We start from the raw sequence: 7,082 nt of genomic DNA, 5'->3' as shown, positions 1-7,082 counted from the left end.
AAAAACTCCAACAAGTACACCATGAATTTTAGTACAAATATGAATCTAACAATTACAAGTTCATCTCACAAGACTATAATATAGTTCCAAACAAGATCAAAGTCATAGGAAATAATTCATGAGTTCACATCTTGAAATGAATTTTTTGGCGGAGTAGGGTTTGGTGCGGAGGTTCGCTTTTTCCGGCCCATGGGAATGTGAGATTTGGGGGCGAACCGGTGCGCCACATACCCTATTGGTGAGGACGCGGGGCGGTGATGAGAACGACAGAAGGTGGCTGGCCAGAGCCGAGCTGAGTTGGGAAGAAGCCCAATTTGGCCTTTCAAGGCTGGCCAGGCCAACGCGGTACGACTAGATCGTCCTGGCCATGCCCCAAGCCCAAAACAAGCAACCAAATACACATTTTTTAGTCCAACTGAGCATTAGCCACACCTAGACTGCAACCAAACACACCCATAGTGTTGGCCAAAAGAACACCGGCAGTGTTAGCTCAACTGGACATTGCCGGCCTGTGCTAGGAACTGTCAGTGATGTGACACCCCCCTGCCAGTTTGGTTGTGCTGGTTCAAAATCTAAAGGGAGATTTTGAACCGACAATGATTTGAAGATCTAAGTTAGTGTGTAATCCCAGAAAACAATATTTTCATTATATATATATATAGTCCAATGGTCATATCAAAGATCTTATCAATAACCTAATAGATTTATATTTGTGACTAAATTGTCGAAGAGTTGTACATAATTTGAGAAAGTGAGACTACATATATGTCATTCGGTGGTTTTCATATTCATTTTGTGTCAATTTTATTTAGCTCTATATATGTTAGTGGAACACTGGCGCTTTGCAAATTTCTTCATACTAGCTTTAGATTAAAAAAAAATCCTAGTGTTTTTGTTCCAAAATGTAGGTATGTTGTTTTATCTAAAATCAATATTTTTCTGTAATATTGACAGAGTTTATAGGAAATACACTAACACCTATGATGTCAAATTAGTTTTTATCAGATCCACTATGAATTATGTATTTTTAGTGCATTTATGCGTTAGTATAGATATTAATATATTTTTTATAAACTTGGTCAAAAGCTATAAACTATAACAAGGATCAGATAATTTGTAGTCCTCTGATGTATATGTACATTTAGCTTAGTTACCGTACATATTCTACAGTGAAATGCATGATCATATATATCCTTCCTGTGCTATGCAATTGTCATGCAAAAGATCCCACCTCTACCTTTTGGGCATCATCTTCACTAACTGAAGAAAAGCTAGCATTGACTTACATCATGACTCATGAGCTATATCAGCAAAGCTAGCTAGCTAGCTGGTCCAGCTTCGAGCAAAGCTGCTAGCTAGTATGCGTTCCGTTTGGATCGCCATGCATGCTTTTGTGTGATGATGAGCAAGCACAGCACCCCAACCTCCAAATTTCCACAATTCTCGTTTCATCTCTAGCCCCACTAAAACCATGATCGCAAACACACATGCACACCACACTGCAAAAGATGGATCATGACCGCCATCAGATGCGTAAGATCAGGAGGTTCAGTTTTTCAATGCATGCACAGACGACACCAATTTAGCAGAATCACACATTACCACAAATAATTGGTTGCCATCAGTAGTTCAGTACTGGACTACCTTACTGTCGTCGGCTCAGTCTGATGATAGACGGAGAACCAACTCGATAGTGGATACTTACAGAGCGCATGAGCTCTCTGAAAATATTAATATTTTGACATGCATACTGTGGGATGAATAGTGGTATCTCTTTTGTTATCTGAAACGACTAAAGCAAAAAGAATTTTGAAACGAATCTCTTGTGTTATCTGAAACGACTAAAACAAAATTTCTGAATGGAATCTCTTGTGTTATCTTGTTCATGATGTGTGATGGACAGGGAAATTAGCACGGGCCTACTTGCCTGCTATACCGACAGCGAAGTAGTACAAGTATAGGCACCGGCTTTTCTGAAACGCCCGAGAAAAACCCCCAAAGCTTGTAGAACATTGTCGACACTGTGCTATTGACGCTTGACCTGGAACTGGAAGCATGCATGCTGGTGTTTACTCTTCTTTGAACATTGACCTCGAATTTGAGGTTTCTTGCGAAAGATTTGCTGGAGATAGATGCAGTATCGTACGCTTCTGTACGATTGTACATGCTGCATGCCACAATCATTCATCTCGCAATCAGTTGAGGACTGTACTCTAGCGACACACAGATGCACAGCTTATACCAAGCTAGGACTGTTTCTTAGCTAGCGCCAGCATTGCAGAACACGACTGATTTATAACACAGCTAATCAGCTTTGCAGCAGGTAGCTAGTCGCAAGGAGAAAAAAATGCAGAGTGGCATCTGCTCTAACTCCATAACCTAGCAGTTGAGGATTCAGATCCTGCTGTCTCTTTCACTGAACTTTTCCCTTGTCTTGTGGCTTTGTGCGTGCATCGCCGGTGCAGGCTGGCATGGCTATAGAACTCTGACGTCTGCAGTGTTCTGAACCCAAAAACAAAAAAGTTCACTGAACGGAATTTTAACCACGGAGATGCAATTGCAATGTATTACTCCGTATGCTGTAGCAACGTTGTGTCCATGAATAAAAATACATATATATACCTCTCTAATAACACTTTAACCGTGTTAGCAACGATGGGGAACCAGGCGTGCCCGAGGAGGAAACCAGTACGACAAGGCCAAGACAAAGCGGTCGAACCAAACGTCCCAATGTGCTGATTAGTGGACCAGAGTGGGCGTGAGCCGTAGGCTAGCGCAGCTGCGTCTGCGGGCTCACGCCAGGCGCAACGCCTGTATAAGACCTGAGACTCTCTCGAGGGAGGGGGATGAATCAAACACAGAACCGAATACTTGTAATATCCCTATTGCTACTTGCGTATCTGGTTTTCCCTCTACTGCTGTTCTTCCTAAACTCCCATTCTTTCCAATTATCCCTACTCGATTCTATGCTGCAACTCTGATGCTAACAATTGGTACTCAGAGCCAATTTCCCCAGATCGGTGCAAAATTTTTTTTTGCTGAGCGATTCACAAACTGCCTCGGTCGGTTTGATTTCATCGACGAACAGCCCTGCTGAGCGTTGTTGCGATCCCGTAATTCCCTGGTGCCGTGAGCGTTCACGCATTCGCCGATCTGGATTCCACACCGCCGCCGCCGCCTCCCCTTCCGCCCAAGCCACCTGTTCATCTTACCTACACTCGCCGCGCTAGATCTTCCACCCCAATGAGTCCAGATACGCAACTGCTGCTCTCCGAGTTCCGCAAACTCGCCGCCGCCCAAACGGCCACCCAAGAGAAACTCGACGAGCAGACTGCCCTTCTGGAGCGCCGCCTCATCGTCGCCGAGGAAGCGCTGGACAAGCGCTTTCAGGAAGCCGAATCCTCGGTGGAGCAGCGGATTATCGATTCCGAGCTCCGCCAGGATGTCCGCCTCGTCGCCATCGAGAAGACCGCGGAGGACCTTCAAACTTGGCGCCGGGAGCACGAAGGCGTCGTCGACGACCTCCGCCTTCGGGTGGGCAAGCTCGACAAGTATTGGGATCGGTCGATGAAGGAGGCTGCAACGACCCAGTTCGAGCCGGCCGTCTTCCCCGATCCAACGTTCAGGCCGATCCCCTTCCCCGACCCAACCCTCAAGATGGAGCAGTACGCCGCACCAAGCTCTGCTGGCTATACGGCTGCTCGGCCAATCGGGCACGGCGACGAAACACACTACCGGGAGAATGAGTTTGGGGGGGGTTTCCACCTATGCTCATTCCCCGGTCACGGGTATGGATGATCCCCCTGATAATTCCTCTAAATTTCATGGTACAGCACGAGATTTGGTCCATTCTCGCAATCGCCCTCCTGAACACCAATACCATGCCACTGGCAAACTCCCTAAATTGTCCTTCCCCACTTTTGATGGCACTGATCTCAAACTCTGGATTACTTGTGCTGAGGATTATTTCACTATGTACTCTGTTCACCCCTCTGTGTGGATCCAATGCTCTCGCATGCAATTCGTTGGCCCGGCCAAACGGTGGATCCAGTCTGTGATGAGCTTAAGAACATGCAGTGGTCCGAGTTTTGCCAGGCTTTGCACGTTCGTTTTGATCGAGATCAGCATGAAATTCTTCTTCGCAAAATGAACCGCATCCACCAAATATCCTCAGTTCAAGACTATGTAGATCGTTTCGCTGAGCTTGTAGATCAGCTTAAAGCCTATGACTCCACAGCCAAATCCTTACCCCACATCACTCGCTTCATTGATGGCTTGCATTCTGAAATTCGTGTTGTACTTCTTGTTCAACGTCCTTCTTCGCTGGATACTGCGTATACGTTGGCTTTGTTGCAGGAAGAGGCAATGGAGTCTTCAAGACGTCGCGATTCCAGGCCTTGGAATCCAAAGGCAGGCTATTCGCGTGGGGATCGTTCAGGCGTGGTGGAACCTGACAAGCATGCTTCTGCCATGAAGCCCCTGGACAAGAAGTTGGCTGATCTCAAGGCTTACCGTCGTGCTCGAGGACTTTGTGATCATTGTGGAGAAAAGTGGAGCCGTGATCACAAATGTGCAGCCAAGGTTGGTCTCAATGTTCTCGATGAATTGTATGCTTTGTTTTCTGATGACGCTACTGAAGAGCGATCCACACCGGAGGACGAAGAGGCTGGGACTGACGCACAGTGCTGCTGTTTGGCCGGGCTATCTTCAACTGGCTCGCCTGGCCAAACTCTGCAATTCCGGGGCATTCTGCAGCAACGCCCGGTGTTGATTATGTTGGATTCAGGCAGTTCATCCTCCTTTATTAGTTCACAGTTGGTCTCGCAGTTGTCTATTGCCCCTTCTCAGTGTGCCCCCTTTTCGGTCAGAGTAGCCAATGGAGCAGTCATGCAATGCTCTACAGTGGTGTCTGGTGCAGTCTGGAGCATCCATCAGTATCAGTTTGTACATGATCTCAAGGTCCTTCCACTTCCTCAGTATGACATCATTCTGGGCATGGATTGGCTGCAGTTATTCAGTCCTATGAAGGTTGACTGGAAGAATCAGTGGCTCTCAATTCCATATAGAGGCAAGAATGTTCGGCTCCATGGAGTGTCTGCTTCATCTGAAGAAGGTCCTTCCCAATATGTGCTCCAAGTCTTTAGTATGACTTCCTCGGACACTGAGCATTTTGCTGATATCTCTCCGCAAATCAGTCAACTTCTGGAGGAATTTCCTGATATTACCAAACCACCTGTGTCGTTGCCCCCCAAGCGCTACTGTGATCATGAGATTCCTCTGGTGGAAGGTGCCCGGCCGGTGAGTGTGCGGCCCTATCGCTACCCCCTGCACTTAAGGATGAGATTGAGGCTCAGGTTGGCGCTATGTTACAGCAGGGCATTATTCAGCACAGTACTTCGCCTTTTAACTCGCCAGTCCTCCTTGTTCGTAAGAAAGATGGCACTTGGCGTTTTTGTGTGGACTATAGATACCTGAATAATCTCACTGTCAAGACTGCCTTCCCAATTCCAGTGTTCGAACAGTTGATGGATGAGTTGGCAGGTGCCCGTTATTTCTCTACATTGGACCTTCTGTCAGGTTACCACCAGATCAGGCTCCGAGAAGGTGAAGAGTATAAAACAGCTTTCTCAACACATGTGGGTCACTATGAGTTCCGTGTGGTTGCTTTTGGACTCACAGGCGCACCAGGCACCTTTCAGGGCGCCATGAATATGACACTCTACCCCCTCCTGAGACGGTGTGTCATTGTCTTTTTTGATGACATACTCGTTTACAGCAAGACATGGGAAGAGCACCTCCAGCATCTTCGGCAGGTGTTCCAACTCTTGGCTCGGGATCAGTGGCACATCAAGCTTTCCAAATGCAAGTTTGGACAAACCAGCATAGCATATCTGGGGCACGTCATCAGTGAAAATGGGGTTGCCACAGATCCAGCAAAAATTGCTGCAGTCGTTTCTTGGCCAACTCCCTCTAACATCAAAGAGTTGAGAAGTTTCCTTGGGTTTGCTGGTTTCTACCGACGTTTCGTACAGCATTTTGCCATCATAGCAAAGCCCTTAACTGCTCTTTTGAAGAAGCACTCTCTGTTTCAGTGGACTTCTATCCATGATACTGCATTCATGACTCTAAAGAATGCCTTATGTGCGGCTCCTATCCTGAAACTGCCAGATTTTACTCGTCAGTTCTGCATTGAGACCGATGCTTCTAACAATGGGGTCGGTGCTGTACTCCTGCAAGATGGACATCCCTTAGCCTTCCTCAGTCGTGCTCTCGGTCCCAAAAACCAAGGTCTCTCCGCTTACGAGAAGGAATACATGGCCATTCTCATCGCCATAGAGCAGTGGCGTTCCTACTTGCAGTTGGGTGAATTCCTTATTTTCACTGACCAACGCAGCTTGGTACATTTATCTGACCAGAGGTTGCATACGACTTGGCAGCAGAAAGTTTTCACTAAGTTATTGGGCCTTCAATACCGAATAGTCTACAAGCCAGGAAATGAAAATCGGGTGGCGGATGCTCTCTCGCGCCGGGGTCACGAGTCTGAACTGCATGCAATATCTGCACCAGTGCCCTTGTGGCTCGAGGAGATCAAGGATAGCTATGCAACGGACAGCAAGTGTCAGTCCTTACTATCCAAGTTGACTGTTTCTCCTGATGCTGACCCACATTTTAAGTTGCAACAGGGGCTGTTACGTTACAAAGGACGAATTTGGGTTGGTCCCAATGCAGTTCTGCAGCACAAAATCATTGAGGCTTTGCATGATTCACCTGTTGGAGGGCATTCTGGCATTCCTGCTTCTTTCCACCGCATCAAGGGACTGTTTGCCTGGCCCGGGCTCAAACATGCTGTGCAACGTTTTGTTCAATCCTGTCCCACTTGCCAACAGGCTAAGCCAGACAGAGCAAAATACCCAGGCCTGCTCCAGCCCTTACCAGTGCCATCCATGGCTTGGCAAAGCATATCCATGGACTTTGTGGAAGGCTTACCCTCATCTGGCGGTAAGAATTGCATTCTGGTGGTGGTAGACCGGTTCTCCAAATATAGTCACTTCATTGCTTTAGCCCATCCATTTACTACGTTT

The sequence above is a fragment of the Sorghum bicolor genome, chromosome 9 (genome assembly GCF_000003195.3).
Source record: "Sorghum bicolor cultivar BTx623 chromosome 9, Sorghum_bicolor_NCBIv3, whole genome shotgun sequence".
Taxonomy (NCBI): Eukaryota; Viridiplantae; Streptophyta; class Magnoliopsida; order Poales; family Poaceae; genus Sorghum; species Sorghum bicolor.
Note: the sequence above shows the minus strand (reverse complement) of the source record.